This window comes from Peromyscus maniculatus, chromosome 11 (genome assembly GCF_049852395.1).
Source record: "Peromyscus maniculatus bairdii isolate BWxNUB_F1_BW_parent chromosome 11, HU_Pman_BW_mat_3.1, whole genome shotgun sequence".
Lineage (NCBI taxonomy): Eukaryota > Metazoa > Chordata > Mammalia > Rodentia > Cricetidae > Peromyscus > Peromyscus maniculatus.
The window spans coordinates 26,136,022-26,157,434 of NC_134862.1; the positions used below are offsets into that span (position 1 = coordinate 26,136,022).

At 37.6% G+C, this 21,413-nt stretch overlaps 1 pseudogene; it reads right to left on the minus strand.

Moving 5' to 3' along the window:
* Nucleotides 1–360: 360 nt before the first annotated feature.
* LOC102915440 (GTPase HRas pseudogene) lies at nt 361–21,281 on the minus strand (annotated as a pseudogene).
* Nucleotides 21,282–21,413: the final 132 nt, after the last annotated feature.

Genomic DNA, 21,413 nt, shown 5'->3' on the forward strand with positions numbered 1-21,413 from the left:
CTAGCCCCGGGGTGCTGGACATCTCTTTTGCCATTGGCTATGTGTGTGAGGGCTGCAATGGAAGAGCAGGTTGGTCTATGGCAGTGGGGTGTGGCCACACCAAAGGCCATCTCGGTATAGTCACCATTTTCCACAGGCTCTGAGGGTGTTGAGGAGTTAGTAGTAGGGCCTGGGAAGTGGTAGTGGATACTATAAGCAGGTGGTAGAGTTATCCTGGGGTGGGTGTCAGAGGCTGCTGCAGGGAAAAGGGGGAGGCCGAAGGATGTGGGGGGCATTGGTGGTGTGGGAATGAGACCACTGCACTATAGCAGCAGCCAGGAAGGACAGGACAACCATCAGCTAAAGTACCGCCATTTGATGTCACAATAGCACACACTTGCAGCTCATGTAGCCAGGGCCACTCTCATTGGGAGGGTTCAGTTCCCACAGTTTGTGTTGCCAAATCTCACATACAAGTGTGTAGAAGGCATCCTCTACACTCTGCCACGTCTTAGCTGATTTTTCAATATAGGGGATGCCATAGCTGCAGCCAAGGTATGAGCAGCCAGGTCACACTTGTTCCCCACCAGCACCATTGGCACATCATCTGAGTCCTTTATCCATTTGATGTGCTCCATGTACTGATGGATGTTGTTAAAGGACTTGGTGCTGTTGTTGGCAAACACACAGAGGAAAGCCTCCCCTATGTGAATATACTGGTCATGCACAGCAACACATTCCTCCCAACCTGCTGTGTCTAAGATATCCAGCAAACATGTCTCCCCATCAATGACCACCTGTTTAGGATAGCAATCCTCTATGGTGGGGTCATACTCATCTACAAAACAATTCTGGATTAGTTGGATGGTCAGGGCATTCTTTCCCACACCTCCAGCACCCACCACTGCAAACCTGTATTCTCCAGGAGCTCCTGCCCAACAAGGGGCACGAAGGAGTCCTGGGGAGCAGAAGGCTCTGATTGGGGCCTGATGTGGGTGTCTTTGTAGCCCCGAGGCCAGAATGATGGCCACAGGGTGAAGAATAACAATATGGGGGCTAACTCCCCATTTTGTTCTATAAGAAACAAAAACATACTTAAGTCTAACAGCTATTTATCAGGGGATAGTTGACTCTGGGGTTAACTCCCTGCGTTTATAAAGGGGGTACCTTTAGGAAGAGTCAAATGTCTTGTAGGTATGGACTATCTTTTAAGGTCAGTATCTTAAATCCCAATGCCAGCTTGTCAGCTGGGCAGTTTTCCTCAGACAGAAATCCTGCGAGCCCAGAATGCCCTCCTCATATGTTGTATGGGCATTCCCATCCCTACAGTAATCCTTTGAGGGCAATCATAAATGGAGAAATTAACTACATATTCTGTTGGACTCTATCTATGAACTCTGGTGGGGGTTTGTTGGGTTTTTGTCTTCCCCCTGCTATGGGAGATTTGGTAGGCCCTTCATCTAATTTGTTCCAGGCTACAGGCCTCGTTTATCTAACCTGATCTTGGTAAGGACCTTGTACAACCGCCTTGAACCCCTGTAAAAACCCTTCAGCTGTACCTGTTAGCATGCCATAAGTGATAGGGATGGGGGGATTGGTCACCTGATTGGCCTCTACTCTGGTCTGGCTTTCCTCTTTAGCCTCCCAGGGGTACCACTCTAGAGGTCTATTAGGGCTGGGGGCCAAGTTTTCCCCTGACCCATACCTCCCAGTGAGGGGCTGGTTTCAGGGGTCCTTATCACAGAGATCTCTCCTTAATGCCATGTATGGTGTTTGAGCGGCCTCAGCCCCAGGGTTCCAAGGGAAAGGGCCAGAATACCTTGAGGCCCAGGGCTCAGGTGCAGTGATTTTTACTTTTGCATTAAACTCTACTGTATATTTCTCTGTGCATCTTGCATGCTCCTTGCCAAATTTGGCCCAATTATTTTTTTCTTTATTCTCAGAACCTTCCCTGTCCGTTTTGGCCCCTTGGGGGGGGGGGTGTTTTCCTTTCTTCCTTTTCTAACCCTTGGGGAGAATCATTCTCCCTCTTTGACTCCTGAAAACGGGGTGGAAGAGAATCCAGATGAAGACACCTTAAAAACTATGATAGTGGGGTAGAAGCCCAGGGGCAGCAGTATGCCTAAATGTGCTGTGGATATCGCTCTATATAAATAAAACACTGATGGCCAGTGACTAGACAGGAAGTATAGGCGGGACAAAGAGAGAGGAGAATTGGGGAAACAGGAAGAAGGGAGGAGAGACACTGCAGCCACCAGGAGAAGCAGCATGTGAAGACGCCGGTAAGCCACCAGCCACGTGGCAAGGTATAGATTTATAGAAATGGGTTAATTTAAGATATAAGAACAGTTAGCAAGAAGCCTGCCACGGCCATACAGTTTGTAAGCAATACAAGTCTCTGTGTTTACTTGGTTGGGTCTGAGCGGCTGTGGGACTGGCGGGTGACAAAGATTTGTCCTGATTGTGGGCAAGGCAGGAAAACTCTAGCAACAAAATGTTTCTCCTTTCTCTTGCCAGCTTTTCCATTTGGGCCCAGGTGCTGCAGGAGAAAAAGTTGCTCCAAAAAACAAGGAGAATTATAATCTCCCAGATGGCGACAGCATTACTTGAAATTTAGAAATTTCAAGCCCTCTAGACTTAAACATATAATGCAGGACCTTGAGGGCTGGCTTATCACTTGCGGAGGTTGCATTACCCACACTGAGGGTTTCACTTACCCTGGAAGACCACTTGGCTTCGGACGAAGCACTTCAAGGCCCACTTTGGGCGCCAGCTGTGGGGACCTGCCCCACTAGGAACTTAGGTCACCTCTGAAGAGGGGGCCTGGAACAGAGGAAAGGTAAGAGCATCACTGACCCATTTCCCAGCCTTCTTTCTTACCAGGAGACAATCAGATGCAGCGGGAAGTCAAGTCAAGCAAGAACTCGTTTATTGATGGGCAGTAAGCCTCTTTTACACCAGAAAACCTCAGAACCCTAGGAGGGGGTGAAGGAACAAACCAATCATCTTAAAGGGCAGCCTATTTACAAGTTGTTTGTGCATTGACATCATCTCCTGTTTTTAGTATCTTATCGTAGCATACATAACTTGAGCTAACTTCCTTCCTCACCATTTGTCTCTAATCTCCATACAAACAACCTGAGCTAACTTCCTCTTAGCCATCCTTTGTATCTATTCTCTACACAAACAGCTTAAGCTAACTTCCTCTGTCACCATTTGAATCTACTCTCTTCCTGAATAGCTTAAAGCTTAAGCTCTATTTGTCTAACTCCCTCTCAGCACCCTCTTTGCAGCCCATGTATGCCCCACAACTCATACCTTTAATCCTAGCATTCCAGAGGCAGAGATCTGTCTGGATCTCTGCCTCTGGTTCAAAGCCACACTGGAAACAGCTAGGCATGATAACAAGAGCCATTAATCCCAGGAAGTGATGGCAGGAAGCAGAAAGGTATTTAAGGTGTGAGGACAAGGAACTAGATCCTGGTTAAGCTTCCAGGCTTTTGAGCAGTAGTTCAGCTGAAATTCATTCTGGATGAGGACTCAGAGGCTTCCAGTCTGAGGAAACAGGATCAGCTGAGAAACTGGTGAGGTGAAGTGGCTGTGGCCTGTTCTGTCTCTCTTATCTTCCAGCATTCATTCCAATACTTTGCTCCAGGTTTATTTTCATTAATAAGACCTTTTAAGATTTGTGCTACACTGGACAGTTAATACAAATTCAGTTGTACAACATCATTGTGAAAATTGTATTAACAATTCTATGTTTAGGAACATGTACCTGAGTATTTTATTTTATTTTTTACTTTATTTTTAGACAGCTAAATATCGCAAATTTAGAAAATGTTCACTTGTAGCCACATGTTCTCATAAAATTGTCCAATATCTTTATGTCCATAGAAATCTACCTAAAACTATGTCAAATCACAATACATTGCCACACATTGATTTTAGCGATCTTGTTGAAAAAAAAATGACACATTTGCTCTTTAATTTATATTGCTATAAGTTTAAAGTTATCTAATTTAATGCATGTATTGTTCACTTACATTATATATTTTTGGGCTATGAATATCATTTGTGCACATTGCTTATTTTTATTTTGTAAAAAAATTGTGTTTTATATATGTAACATCATTTTGTTACATATAATGTGAATATTTTGATTCATAATAAGTTATGCAGTTTTCTATAAAATATTCATAAGTGACCATTATCTAAGTCATTATAATCATATCTGTAAATATGTCCATATGTGCTTTCTTAAATTTGGGAAAAATTTCCTATCATCCAAAAATGTCATCTTTCCTGACACTGTTCTCGCATGTAGATGACTAAAATAGGTTCCAAGAATCTTGTGGGTACCTTAAATTGTGTATGTAGCAGTTGAAGGCTCAGGCTCAATCACAGAAGAAAGCACTTGTCAAATCATAGCACAGACAGTCCTGCTGAGGAATGGATGGGCTCTTAGGGAATTCCTCCCACTCAGGTCACAGGTATTTTTTATATTGAGTAAATCTACTTCAGGAATAAATGAATCATTCCTTCTGTTCAATGCTCTTTGCCTTTTGCTCATATCCAAACACTCAGCTGTTATTGCTGTTATTCTTATTGTCTAAGAAAAGGAAACTCTGTTTAAAACCACAATTCATCAAACAGAATTTCTTAAAATGATTGTATAAAATGACAGAAAAGCCCACATGGTAGAGAGAGGACCATTTTCCTCAAGTTGTGCTCTGACTCCAAGTGTTCATTGTGACATGATGCCCCCAGTACAAATAAATGAATAAAATTTCATTCTAATAAAACAATTAGAAAATATTGGTAGGAATAAATGGTACATAAAAATATTTTGAAAGCATCAGTGAGCCAGCTCTATTAAAATGATTTACTGATTCATAAATACCTATAGGAAACATCCAAAACAGTCTTATACACAGATATTTTATTTAGGGTGACAATTCACAGGAGGTGTGAAGCAAGTTTTATAAAGTAGTGACATACCACCTTAGCCTTTACTTTATTGTATAGTTAATAACATTGCTTACTTTTAATTTGGATTAGTACAAACATGATAATTTTCAGTTTCCAATACTCAAGATTAATGACATTTTTTATTGTGTGGGCTATAAAGCTATTATAGTTAAGAGACTGTAAATTATCACTTTAAAATCATTAAAACTACAGGACATGGCTGTCTTTATAGTTTAATATTTGATATAAAATTGATAATTCTTACCTAAAAAACATTTTAACAAAGTACATAGGCCTCTGTGTTACTGCAGAATGATATATTATACTGTATATTCAGTTATTTATCCCAAATAGGTAACTAGACATTTACTGTGAATCAAGTGACTCCCCTGACACAGGGGCCACACAGTCAGAAAGTGGAATCACACCACTACAGGACAGAAGTTTTCTGTGTGAAATTTTGTGTTTTCTATACTTCACATAGGATATAAAATAAAGATTCTGAAATATCTTATCCACACTGTAAATTATCTAATGAACACACATATATCACATATGATATAAGTATGTATCATATATGTGTATATTAATGTATGTTTATATATGTGTGTGTATGTACATCCTGAGACTACATTGTATTAGGGTTTTCTATGAGAATGGAGGCAAAGGGAATCAGTTAAGGAAAAATTGTGGCTTAAATAACTAAAGGTAAGTACTTGAGGCTTACACAAAGGAAGCTGATTCTGGAAACATTTTCACAAATAACATTTCCATAGAGGAGAATTCTAGAATCATATGGGAAATGTATAGTGAACATGGAAAAGCAAGGAAATGAATAGTGAACATGGAAAAAATCAGTTTAATGAGGGACAGAATAGAGAAATACAGAGGAACGCAATATGGGATAAATATATCAGAAAATTCGGATTGAGACCCAGGAGAACCACAGGGCAAGGCTCCTGGAGTTAGGGTAAGTGACAGCACAAATGGCAAACTCTAACATTACTGAAATGCTGGGAGGAAATACAAGAACCAGGGAGAAGCTAAGCTGCTATCCTTCCCGACCCTACAGTGGGGTAACAGTGACTGACGTGGTTCTCAGGATCCCTTAGTTAAGGTCTTCAGCAGTAATTAACCTCACTATCCCCACCCATAGACTCCAATTCTCTTAGACAATGCAAGCAATCAGACAGAGAACGAATCAAATCAAAGAACATGAGGTGGCATTCAATGAGCAAATAAAATAAATCTCCAAAGAAAAGGAAAACTTTTTGGAGGAAATTTTTATAGGCTAAGACATAAAAGCATAGGAAAAATACATTGTATATATAGCTGATCTATCAGAGCAGTTCTGTATTTCCAAAGCAGTCCTCCCAATTGTAACTGCAACAAAATATTACATGGATATTTGTCTACATATAACAATAGATGCATTTATGGATGTATACACAGAAGTATGCAAATAATTTTCTTTATATCTGTCATAAAAGCAAATAAATAGTATAATATAGGGAATATAAAATATTAAACTTTTGAGAAAATTAATTTCAGTTTAGGTATTAACAATTACATGTATTGTAAATCTTCATAAGTTTAAGATCTAAGAGAAAATTCTATTTAATATATATTATCAAAGCCAAATTCAATGTCTATTGATAACAGACATTGCACTATTTATGGGTGAAATTAGTTTCATGCTTTAAAAAATCTTATCTCTCTGCCCCCAACTTCCCTTCTGGACCAGAGAGAGGGCTCCCATCTTGCTCTGGACTTCCCTCGTGGCCAAGAGCTCACATCCTACCCCGGACTTCCTGTCTGGACAAAAGCTCCCATCCTGCCCCAGAATTCTGGTCCAGATAAGAGCTTCCATCCAGCCCCAGAGTTCCCATTTGGACAAGAGAACTCCCATCTGGACAAGAGAGAGACTTCCCGAATCTGTCAGCTCTTTCTGAATCAAGTACACTGATAAGACCAAGAACTAACCACAAGGAGATGGGCAGACATCAAGGCAGAAGTACATACAACAAAATAAAGAGCAATACAGCATCACCAGAATCTAGCCCGCCTCCAACATCTAGACCTGAACATCAAAAATTGGAAGAAGCAGAAGAAAATAGCCTTATGAGTAACATCATGAAGAAGGTAGAGTCTTGTGTAGAGGAAAAGACAAAAAATGGAAAGAATGCCATAAACAACTAGAGGAAAGGGCAAACAAATTAGAAGAAAACAATAAAGTCCTGGAAGAAAACAATAAAGTACTGGAAGAAAACAATAAAATACTGAAAGAAAATCATGAAATAGCAATGAAACAAATAAAGGAAACAGTCCAAGACCTGAAAAGGGAAATTGAAAAAATAAAGAAGACACAAACAGAAGGAATGCTGGAAATAGAAAATCTGAGTAAAAGATCGGGAACTTCAGATGCAAGTATAACCAACAGAATGCAAGAGATGGAAGAGAGGATCTCTGGCATTGAAGATACAGTAGAAGAAATAGTTTCATCAGTCAAAGGAAACACTAAAGCCAACAAAGTCATGAACCAAAATGTCCAAGAAATTTGGCAAACCATGAAAAGACCAAACCTACGAATTATAGGGATAGAAGAAGGTGAAGAATACCAACTCAAAGGCACAGAAAATATATTCAACAAAATCATAGAAGAAAACTTTCCCAACTTAAAGAAGAAAATGCCTATGAAGATACAAGAAGCCTATAGAACACCAAACAGACTAGACCCCCCCCAAAAAGTCCTCTTGACACATAATAATTAAACAACTAAATGTACAGAATAAAGAAAGAATATTAAGAACAGCAAAGGAAAAAGGCCAAGTGACCTGTAAAGGTAAACCTATCAGAATAACACCCGATTTCTCAATGAAGACTTTGAAAGCCAGAAGGACCTGGACAGATGTAATGCAGACACTAAGAGACCATGGATGTCAGCCCAGACTAACATACCCAGAAAAACTTTCAATCATCATAGACAGAAGGAACAAGACATTCCAAGACAAAGCCAGATTCAAACAATACCTATCCGCAAACCCAGCCCTACAGAAAGCACTAGAAGGAAAATTCCAACCGAAGGAAGTCAGATACACCCTCGAAAACACAGGCAATAGATAAAGCCACAGCAGTAAACCCCAAAGAAGAGAAGTACACACACGATACCACCAAAAATAACAGGGATGAACAATCATTTGGTTGTTAATATCCCTTAATATCAACAGACTTAATTCACCTATAAAAAGACACATAGGCTTACAGAATGGATACGAAAGCAGGACCCATCTTTCTGCTGTATACAAGAAACACATCTCAAATTCAAAGACAGACACAACCTAAGAATAAAAAGCTGGGAAAAGACTTCCAAAATCAAATGGTCTTAAGAAACAAGTGGGTGTAGCCATCCTGATATCCAACAAAATAGACTTCAAACTAAAATCAATCAAAAGAGATCAAGAAGGGCATTACATACTCATCACAGGAAAGATCCACCAAGATGAAGTTTCAATTCTGAACATTTATGCCCCAAACACAAGGGTACCCACATATGTAAAAGAAACATTACTAAAGCTTAAACCACATATAAAACCCCACACATTAATAGTGGGAAATCTCAACACCCCACTTTCACCACTGGACAGATCTCCCAAATCGAAACTTAACAGAGAAATAAAGGACTTAACTGATGTCATGACACAATTGGACATAATAGATATCTACAGAACATTCCATCCTAACAAGAAAGAATATACCTTCTTCTCAGCACCCCATGTAACTTTCTCTAAAATCGACCACATACTTGGCCACAAAGCAAATCTCAACAGATACAAAACAATTGGAATCCTGCGTTCTATCAGTCCACCATGGTTTAAAGTTAGATTTCAACAACAACAAAAACTATCAAAAACCTACAATCTCACGGAAACTGAATAATGTTCAACTGAATTACCAATGGGTTAAGGAAGAAAAAAAAAAGAAAGAAATTGAAGACTTTCTAGAGATCAAAGAAAATGAAGACACCATATACCCAAACTTACGGGACACTATGAAAGCAGTGCTAAGAGGGAAATTCATAGCACTAAATGCCCACATAAAGAAGTTGGAGAAATCTCACACTAGTGACTTAACAGCACACCTGAAAGCTCTAGAACAAGAAGAGGCAAAGTCTCCCAGGAAGAATAGACGCCAGGAAATTATCAAAGTGAGAGGTGAAATTAATAAATTAGAAACTAAGAGAATAATACAAAAAATTAATGAAACAAAGAGTTGGTTCTTTGAGAAAAATCAACAAGATAGACAAGCCCTTATCCAAACTAACCAAAAGACAAAGAAAATCCAAATCAACAAAATCAGAAATGAAAAGGGGAACATAGCAACAGACATTGAGGAAATCCAGAGACTTATAAGGTCATATTTCAAAAACCTCTACTCCACAAAAACTGGAAAACCTAAAAGAAATGGACATTTTTCTGGATAGGTACCACATACCTAAGTTAAATCAAGAACAGATAAGCCATTTAAATAGTCCAATAACCCATAAGGAAAGAGAAACAGTCATTAAATGTCTCCCAACCAAAAAAAGCCAAGGACCAGATAGTTTCAGTGCAGAATTCTACCAGAACTTCAAAGAAGAGTTAATACCAATACTCTCTAAATTGTTCCACATAATAGAAACAGAAGGAACATTACCAAACTCCTTCTATGAAGCTACAATTACTCTGATTCCTAAACCAAACAAGAATGCAACAAAGAAAGAGAACTACAGACTGATCTCCCTCATGAACATTGATGCAAAAATACTCAATAAAACACTGGCAAACAGACTCCAATAACACATCAGAAAAATTATCCACCATGATCAAGTAGGCTTCATCCCAGGGAGGCAAGGGTGGTTCAACATACAAAAGTCCATCAATGTAATACACCATATAAACAAACTCAAAGAAAAAAACCACACGATCATCTCACTAGATGCAGAAAAGGCATTTGACAAAATCCAACACCCCTTCATGAAAAAAGTCTTGGAGCAATCAGGAATACAGGGAACATACCTAAACATAATAAAGGCAATTAACAGCAAGCCAACAGCCAATATCAAATTAAATGGAGAGAAACTCAAAGCGAATCCACTAAAATCAGGAAAAAGGCAAGGCTGTCCACTCTCCCCATACTTATTCAATATAGTACTTGAAGTTCTAGCCAGAGCAATAAGACAACATAAGGAGATTAAGGGGATACAAATTGGAAAGGAAGAAGTCAAGCTTTCCCTATTTGCAGATGACATGATAGTACACTTGAGTGACCCCAAAGATTCCACCCAGGAACTGATAAAGATTATAAACACCTTCAGCAACATAGCAGGATACAAGATCAACTCAAAAAAATCAGTAGCCCTCCTATATACAATGGACAAAGAAGCTGAGAAGGCAATTAGAGATACATCACCCTTTACAATAGCCAATAATGACATAAAATACCTTGGGGTAACACTAACCAAGCAAGTGAAGGACCTATATGACAAGAACTTTAAGTCCCTGAAAAAAGAAATTGAAGAAGATGTCAGAAAATGGAAAGATCTCCCATACTCATGGATAGGCAGGGTTAACATAGTAAACATGGCAATCTTACCAAAAGAAATCTACAGATTCAATGCAATCCCCATCAAAATACAAACACAATTCTTCACAGACCTGGAAAGAATAATACTCAACTTCATATGGAAAAACAAAAAACTCAGGATAGCCAAAAGAATCCTGTACAATAAAACAACCTCTGGAGGCATCACAATCCCTGACTTAAAGCTCTACTATAGAGCTACAGTAATAAAAACAGCTTGGTATTGGCATAGAAACCGACATGTGGACCAATGGAATCGAATTGAAGACCCTGACATTAACCCACACACCTATGAACATATAATTTTTGACAAAGAAGCCAAAATGGTACAATGGAAAAAAGAAAGCATCTTCAACAAATGGTGCTGGCATAACTGGATATCAACGTGTAGAAGGCTGCAAATAGATCCATATCTGTCACCGTGCACAAAACTTAAGTCCAAGTGGATCAAGGACCTCAACATAAATCCAGCTACTCTGAACCTGCTAGAAGAGAAAGTAGGAAGGAGTCTTGAACGCATTGGCATAGGAGATCACTTCCTAAATATAACCCCAGTAGCACAGACACTGAGAGAAACAATCAATCAATGGGACCTCTTGAAACTGAGAAGCTTTTGTAGAGCAAAGGATAGGGTCAACAAGGCAAAGCAACAGCCTACAGAATGGGAAAAGATCTTCACCAACCCCACATCTGACAGAGGACTGATATCCAGACTATATAAAGAACTCAAGAAACTAGACATCAAAACGACAACAGTCCAATTGAGAAATGGGCTTTAGAACTAAACAGAAAATTCTCAACATAGGAAACTCAAATGGCTGAAAGGCATTTAAGGAATTGCTCAACATCCCTAATCATCAGGGAAATGCAAATCAAAACAACTCTGAGATACCACCTTACGCCTGTCAGAATGGCTAAGATCAAAAACACTGAAGACACTTTATGCTGGAGAGGATGTGGAGGTAGGGGAACTCTCCTCCACTGCTGGTGGGAATGCAAGCTTGTACAACCACTTTGGAAATCAATATGGCGCTTTCTTAGAAAATTGGGAATCGATCTCCCCCAAGATCCAGCTATACCACTCTTGGGCATATACCCAAGAAATGCTCAATCATACCACAAGAGCACTTGCTGAGCTATGTTCATATCAGCATTGTTTGTAACAGCCATAACCTGGAAACAACCTAGATGCCCTTCAACTGAAGAAAGGATAAATAAAATGTGATACATATACACAATGGAATACTACTCAGCAGAGAAAAATAATGACCTCATGAGTTTTGCAGGCAAATGGATGGATCTAGAAAAAAATCATCCTGAGTGAGGTAATCCAGACTCAGAAAGACAAATATGGTATGTGTTCACTCATAGGAAGATGCTAGATGTGGAACAAGGATGACTGGACTGCTACTCACATCACCAGTGAGGGTACCTGGAAAACAGGACCCCAAGAAAGACACAGAGAAATGGATGAGATCTACATGAACAGCCTGGACATGAGTGGGAGCAATGAAGGGTGAGGGTTGAGAGCGGGAGATCCTAGCTGGATCAAGAAAAGAGAGGGATAACAAGGAATAGGAGACCATGCTAAATGAAGACCACATGAGAAAAGGAAGAAACAAAGAGCTAAAGAGGCCCACAGAAATCCACAAAGATACCCCCACAAAAGACTGCTGGCAATGGTCGAGAAACAGCTGGGACTGACCTACTCTGGTGATGGGATGACCAAACACCCTAATAGTTGGGCCAGAAACCCCATCCAAGGACTAAGGAATCTGGTTGCAGACATCCATGGCTAGGCCCTGGGTGGAGCGCTGGGAGTCTAATTAGTGAGAAAGAGGAGGGTTTATATGAGCGAGAATTGTTGAAGCCAAGGTTGGATAAAGTACAGGGACAAATAGCCAAACGAATGGAAACACATGAACTATGAACCAAAGGCTGAGGGGCCCCCCAACTGGATCAGGCCCTCTGAATAGGTGAACAGTTGATTGGCTTGATCTGTTTGGGAGGCATCTAGGCAGTGGTACCAGGTCCTGGGCTCGTTGCATGAGTTAGCTGTTTGAAACCTGGGACTTATGCAGGACGCTTGGCTCAATCTGGGAGGAGGGGACTGGACCTGCCTGGACTGAGTCAATCAGGTCAATCCCAGTCCTTGGGGGAGACCTTGATCTGGAGGAGGTGGGAAATGTGGGATGGGCTGGGAGGAATGGGAGGGGGCAGGAAGAGAGAGAACAAGGGAATCTGTGGCTATTATGTAGAACTGAATAGTATTGTAAAATAAAAAAAAAATCTTATCTCTTAATTCATTTTCTGAGTAATGGTTAAGTTCAACCCGTCAGGAAAGTGAATAATCATTTATGACCTCTGCATGAATATTCATTGAATTAGTAGACTATATGAAAAATCAAATATGGGAGGTAAATCTATTAAACTAAAGTCTGAATAATAAAAGTGTTCATATTTTAATTGAAATAGCTATATTTTCTTGCACATACACAACTGCCTGAAAGTTACCCCATAGGGTATTTGTATGTTTTTAGGGAGAAATAAGTTAGGTGATTAGATTTGTATTATATTTTCTATATGATTAGGTTCTGCTATTTGAATTCTTGGTAATTATTACTTAAGATATAATTATTGTCTTTATCAGCTTATATGTTACAACTATTTTTCTTATTAAGACTTCTCTCCTATGTTCAATTTATGTGTATATGGTTGTGTGTATGTGTGTGCGTGTGTGTGTTGTGTGTGTGTGTGTCTGTGTCTGTGTCTGTGTCTGTATTTGTGTGCATAACTTCCTCTGTGTTCACAGGTATTTGTATGTGAGGGTTTACATAAACACATAGCTGTGCCTGGGTGTGAAGACAAATTAAGGTGTGAGGATAAAATTTTGTTGTTTTTGTTGCTCTTTTGTGATTTTTTTATTTGTTTGTTAGTTTGAGACATGGTATGGAACTGACCAAATAGTCTTATATAGCTGGCCAGTGAGTTTCAGAAATTTACTTGTATGACCAATTGGTATTTTCTTCTCTGGAGAAAATTATTCCTTTCACTTTTAGTACTCCTTAGTTTGTTGTGTAGCACAGATGTCCCTGTCCACTTTAGTATGTCTAGCTCTGTTGGCATTGTATAGCTCATGTTTAGGCAGTCATGTTGGTAAGTTTCTATGTGTGTATCTTCTGATATTACTAGGGTCCACCCCACATAAAACTCCCTGATTCTAAAGTTCTTGCAATCATTCTGCCCCCTCTTCCTAAATTTTCTCTGAGCCTTGGGTGTGGGAATGTTTTCTAGATGTATCCATTGGGTCTGGGCTCTACAACTGTGCACTTTGATCAGTTGTGGCTTCCTGTAGTGTCCCCTATCTGTTGAAAAGAGGAGGTCCCTTGACAAGAGATGAAGACTCCATTTATCTGTGGATATGAGAATAAATGTACAATTTTTTTGTTAGAGTTATATTGGTTTAGTAAATTATTAGTTATCTACTCCAAAAATCTATGTCATTAGGACTGGGTGGTTAGCTAGTATTCCAGTACAGACATGGTCTCCTTTTTGAATGGGTGTTAAGTCAGATTAAAGAATTGTTGGTTACTACCACCAAGTTATGTGGTCCACTAGTGCTTGCTGAAGGTTATTGTGCAATGCTGGCCAATGATTTGGTTCATAGGTATCCTAGAAGGTAGGACTATTTTTGTCTCCCCCATTTAGAAGTGCCTGCCAGTACCATGAAAGCTAGTCTTCAGAGAGGAGGCACACAGGTCATTTCTAGCTCAGAGTTCCCTGGGCCCAGTTTCTGAAATATCAATGTTTAATACATGTACCTATCAGCTACAAATATATATATATATATATATATATATATATATATATATATATATATATATATATATATATATAATTTTCTTCCAAATGTTAGAACACTTGCTTCTCATGCATTGAACTATAGATTTATCCCCAATATGGAAACAAACACACATAAATATTAAAACCTATCACTTTTGTTTCTTTTGTATGTGTGTTGCTGCATAGAGTTGGTGTATGCAAGTGTATTTATGTGTTGTTGCATGCATGTGGGCACATGGGTATGTAGGTAAGCATGCATAAATCCATGTGTACATAAGGAGGTACAAAATCTACATTTTTTTTCTTTTTTTTTTTTCAAATTGTTTTACAGTTACTTTCTGAGGCAGGATCTCTGACTGACCCCCAAAGTAGCCAATTTTTCCATCTTACCTAGCCAGCTTGCCCTGAGGAGTTTTGTGCCCACCTCCCAAGGCCTTTGATTAAGAGTGTACAACCATACTTACTCAACATTTCTGTTAGGTCTGGGGACCTGATTGCTGGTCATTGAAAGTGCATTATTAGTGTTACATCCACTGAGCCATCTCCCAAGCCTCCACCTTCTATTTCTTGATTGAATGGAAAGGGATTTGAGCTATTTTTCAGTTCTTTTGGGCTCTTTTTTCCATCTGAAGCTCCTGAGAATATCTGTCTCAACAACACCTTTGTTTAGTACATTGATCCTTATTAACTTCTGGAGTCCAAATTGCAGAGCATTGAAAATTTGTTCTGCTTATTTATATTTTAGCCATTTCTATTTTCAAAATATAGAAAATCATACTGAACTTCAGAAATTTAAATATTTTATTAATGAAAACCTTAAGGTAGACAAGCCTCCTAAATGTTTAGCATGATTATCTAAAAATAATCATCAAGACTTGAAAATGTTACTTTATTTCTCATCTGTAGCAATGTCCCTTAGTATCAATATTTAAAATCTTCATTTGTTATATTTTTGACATGCATAAACCTATAGTAAATTTATAATATATCTATAATAGCATATTATTTTAAAATACTTATATAAAATCAAACATAAATTTGCAAAATTGGTAGATGTCTCACATTACAGATAGTTCACACACAAAATGTTCTTTTTAATTTAATTTGAACATTAAAAACACTTTTGCTTGTAAAAGAGGTATGAAAAAGAAAGTCCATAACATATTTCATACAGAATGTTTAATTATAAAGTTACAAATGTTTACTTTATTGCGCTTTATAGGCCCTTTGAGCAAAAGTGAGTATATTTCCTTCTGTTTTTTTATAAAATGTGAAGAAGGTCATCAGAATGCAAAATGTAACATTTTAATGTATAGTATATGCTCACAACTTTAATTACATATCTACAGGAAATAACCATACAGGTGCTAGATTTTGCAATTATTTCATAGTACATAAAAATTCAATGTGATTAGGATGATCATAACCAAATGTTCTGTTACAAAATTTTCTTCAAAACAAAAAAATTCTAGAATGAATGAGCATACAAATTGTTCTTAAGTAGTAGTCCACATTATATTTTACTCATTTTTAAGGATAAAAACTTATTTTCTACTATCAGAATAAACCAGCATATGAATATAATAATAAGTGAACTTACATGGTTGAAGAATGTAATGAACCCCAAAATGAAATCAAACAGTCCACTCAACCATTAACCAGTACAAAATAGCTTCTAAGTGAGTATGGACACTATTAGGGATTTGGATTCTGAGACTTCACATTAAGGTAACTTCTTTATATGAGAAAAAAATGGGTAAAATTATTTGGCTGGCGTCTTGCTCAAAATAAAATGATAATATATGTTTGAACAAAATTTTCACCTTATATTAGAAAAACATTAGAAATGCATGTTTAAATCTGGCCTTTAGTCTATGCTTGGGTGGTCTAGTTAAAATGTTTTAGTTTGTGAAATTTAAATTAAAAATACTATGGTTTTTGCTGCAAGATAGTATCTTCTAAAAAGTGCTCACATACAATTCAGGAGAATAGAGAATGTTGCAAATTTCAAATGAGGTAACAGGAAGAATGGGAGGTAAGTATGATGAAAATACATTATACATAATTCTCACAGAATTAATAACAATAACATTAAATTATTTAGGTGAAAAATAAAACTAAAAATTTGTGCATACTAGTTAGGTATCACGTGATATTGTGAAATGAGACTAAACATATCTGTCTCTTCCATCATTTACCATTAGTTTAGGCTAAACTCTATCAAATCTTCTTTCTACATTTTTGGAACACATAGTACATTTCTATTATCAATGACTCTAATTTCTTGCTTGTATCTAACTGTAATGAAGTACACAAATGCCAAAACCAAGCACATGAAACAAAAAGTCCACAAAAATATCATTGACTCTCAGTAGGAAAACTGTTCCAGGTAATGCAGCCTTCCCCTATATGTGGTTAGTACACTCAGTGAGACTCCATTGTAGAAAACCCCATTTACCAGAAACTATCAAATTCAAATAGCTCTTGGTGAACAGTGGGACCCTATGACAAGTTCCTCCTCTCAATTTTGGGACTCTGATTGGGCTCAAACTTGTGGAGGTCTAGTACATGCTGCTTTGTTTTTGATATTTTAATATAATTACATTATTTCTCCCTTCTCTTTCCTCCCCTTAAGCAGTTTCACATACGCTTCAATGCTCTTTCATATTCACAGCCCTATTTTTGTTATTTGTTGTTACATACATAATGCATATGTTTATACGTATCATGTATATATATACATACATATATTATACACACACACATATATATATATATATATATATATATATATATATATATATATATATATATATGGACACATAAATACCACCCTGCTCAGTCTATGTACAGTTTCTTGTATATAATCAGGGCTTATTGCTTGGTATTAGATAACCAGTTGTGTGTGTGTCTGTGTGTGTGTGTGTGTGTGTCTGTGTGTGTGTGTGTCTGTGTGTGTGTGTCTGTGTCTCAGTGGGTGGTCTCTGTGTGAGACCAGAGGTGTCAGGTAGTCTGGAGCTAGAGTTACAGCCAGTTGTTAGGAGCCAAATAGGTTCTGGGAACTGAATTCAGGTCTTCTGCAAGAGCAGTATATGTGCTCTTGACTAGTGAATCCTCTATGCTTTCCCCATTAAATCTCTTGTCTTACTTTCTGGTGACAACTAAGAAGATATAGGATTATATTGTAAAAATACTATCCTTCAAGTTATAGGAGAGAAATCAAATTTCAGGAAAAAACATGTGCAAACATAAATCAGTAACCTTGCCAATTCCAAGATGCTGGATATATGGCAAAAATGTAGCCCCAAAGTTTGTTATTATTATAGTAAAGGAGCATGGAGTCAAGTAGAGGGAGAAACACATTAAACAATGAAAAAGAGTGTACAAGGGGATTAGGGAACCCCATCTAACATTGTTTCCAAGGAAGACATTAGTGGAGGCTTTTAAGGGGTTGCCTTAATGACTTTCTCTCAAGGTCCAAAGGAAATGCTACAATAAGCAAGAGAAAGACTAATAGTGAAGGAATGAATCTACTCGTATCATGATCCTTTTGTGCATGTCTTTTTATTCTCTGTCCTTCTTCTTCTGATTATCTTGGCATAATGGTCTATAATTTTTTAGTTCTAATTCTCTGTTCTCATCTTCCTGCTTCTTCTATTCTAGCCTAATAATTTTCCTTTCACAGGAGACTTGAAGCAATAGAAAAAGTTACAATAGTTACCTCTCATTGGTTAAAAAAAACTCATTCCTAGAATTAGTGATAAGGAGCAAAGCCATTTACCATGGCAATACACATTTTCAAGGTTTCAGGAGTAAGAAGGGGGGCCATAGTACCCAAATGAGACAAATTTTGAGACATAGGTCTATTGTCAGCAGTCTGGGCAAGTGAAGAATTACCCTGCCTTTCTTAGGGTGCTTTGGTAATCTTGGTAGAAACCTGTGACTCTGACCTTGTGCATAACTGCCAAGTTTTAAAGTTATTATCTATTTACAAAGACCTTTAATCTAGTTTGAACTTTCTATGAGGTAAAATGATCTGTGTGCAGTTTGTATTAGACTGAGGTGAAACTATTATTTTGTTAATCTGAGTAAAAGGAACAAGACAGACTTTAAGCATCTATGGTCTTGTGGTACAATAGATCTAGTTATGAAGCATATCCCAGTGTATATTTGATATATATTTTCTATATATCAAAATTATACAGCTAAATAAAAAGTCATCTTCATGACCACCCATGGTTATATGTGCCCATAAGATTGAGATATAGCCGGGTGGTGGTAGTGCACACCTTTAATCACAGCACTCAAGAGGCAGAACCAGGTCTACAGAGCATGATCCAGGACAGGCACAAATACTACACAGAGAAACCCTGTCTTGAAAAACAAAACAAAACAAAAATTGAGATATAATCATGAAATTACATACACATTACATGAAGATGTGTAGCAATGGGAAAGTAAGATAGCTGTAATCTCATAAAAAATCTACAAAGAGAAACAGCCAATTCATTAAAAAGGCAATAATTCCAAAATGTATTATTTCTTGGCTTAATCATCCATTAGAACACTTGGTTCTGGTGGGTTGGCCTGAATCAATGATGGCTGAATCTCTACTGCATAATCTTGTGGCTCCCAGCAATACACTTTAAAAAGTGATATTTAAAGAGGTAGATAATAATTAGCACCAATAAAAGAATTTGATTAATCAAATTGTCAAAAAGAAAATTATAGTTTGGAAAGTGGCATTCTAAAACAGACTGTGATCTGCCCTTGAAAGAAATATGTCAAAGGGAAGAAAATGTTTGCAGCTAAAAGCATGGTAATTTGTAAATCAGGTCAAGGAGTGTGGGCATCATAATAAACCATAACACTTCAGTCATAAAATAAAGAAAATGTAGAAGATACATAAATAGTATTAAAAAGGGATGACATATCTGGAGTTATTTCCTTTAAAAGATAGCATGGGTAAAATGTACTGAAATTGTATTGGTAGTTTTTCAATAATTTTCAGTTAATATAACAAACACATCAGTCAGAACAATATGCAATTTATATTGACAAGGATGTTTTCCTTGCTTTTCTCCTAACACAGTAAGGATAGAATGGTCTATTAAGTAGCTGTGAAAACAACCACATGAAAAATAATTTTGATACAGACAGATATGTTATTACAAAGGGGTTGAGCAACAAAGAGCTTAAAGTCATTAAGAAAGAATGTAGGAAAGGATTTATGTTTAAGTCATATTTAAATTAGACAGAGTTATTAAATAGGACAAACTTTGAAATTTCCAATCAGTGAAAATTAGTGTGTTTCAGAATGCCACAACCTGAGATGATGTACATGGGAGGGAATGCAAAGGGTAAACAGAAAAGAAAAAAAATGAATTATCACATTAACCTTAAAGTTGACATAGAGATTTACACAAGGAACACAGAGATATTTAAAGATGTAAAGGATTGAACTTAATGGAAAACAATCTTATAATAAATATGGGTAGAAATGTAGTAATATTGACCCTGAATGTCAACCAAGACTGGCATATAGTATATTAGGCTGTTGAGATCCTAATTATAGTCAGAATAGAGAAAAAAATATACATATGCAATTTAATCAAGTCCCTAAGTAAGGAACATTGCATTTAATAAAAAAAAAACTATTAAATTATTATTGACAGGAATAATTTCAAAAACTAAGAGATATAATCTGTGGAGAATCAAAATATACAACAGAAATAGAGAAACATTTTACCATTTTAAGACACACACACATACATGCACACACATGCACACACACACACACACACAAACATACTTGCCAAACAAGTGTGTACACACTCATATGCACCCATGCACACACAGACAATACTTGCACACATTAAAGCACACACATGCACCAAATCATATACACATATACATGCACTCTCACAGGCAGACACCACACAAACATAAATATGCTCTCACACCCAATATATATACACTCACATATACACACATATACACAGATACATATACACTTAGGCACATGTACTCTCTCACATACATATATACATGCATGTATACAAAAACATGTATGTACATGTTGTGGGATGTTCTGTATGCTGTGAATATGTGTTACACTGATTGGCTGAAAAATAAAATACCAATTGGTCAGTAGCCAGGCAGGAAGTATAGGTTGGATAAGCAGACAAGGAGAATTCTAAGAAGAGGAAGACTGAGCGAGGAAGACACCAGCCCACCATCAGGGGAGCAGCATGTAATAGCACACAGGTAAGCCAAGGAACACATGGCAACATATAGATTAACAGAAACAGGATGAGTTTAAGTGTAAGAGCTAGTGAGTTGTTAGCCTGAGCTAATGGCTGAGCAGTTTTAATTAATATATGCCTCTGTGTGTTTACTTGGTTCTGAATGGTTGCAGGACCAGGCGGGACACAGGAACTTTATTAGTGGCTGTGGGACCTTGGTGCCAGGTGAGCACAGGAAAACTTTCAGCTACATGTACACACAAATACACGCATACAGTCACAAACATGCACATATACATATGAACATATATACATGCACATACAAATGCATACACATGCTCCACCCACACAGAGACTCATACACACAGGCATATGCACACACACAAATGCACAAATACACTGACACACATAGGTATACAAACACATTCATACACTCACAAACACACACACAGATGTAACCAGTCTTTCTCTGTCCTGCTTGCCAGCTCCCAAAGAACCACCTGGAGAGTTCTCATAATTATGAAAGCTTAGCCTTTAACTTACACTTGTGTCAACTAGCTCTTATAACTTAAATTAACCCATTTCTATTAATCTATATTCTGCCATGTTACATTACCTCTCTTCCATCTTGCACCACCTGTTTCCTCTCTATGTCTGGCTGGTGACTCTGCCCTTCATCTTCTGAGAGCTCTGTTTAGAAATCCCTGCTATACTTCCTGCATAGAGATTGGCCACTTAGTTTTTTATTAAATCAGTCAA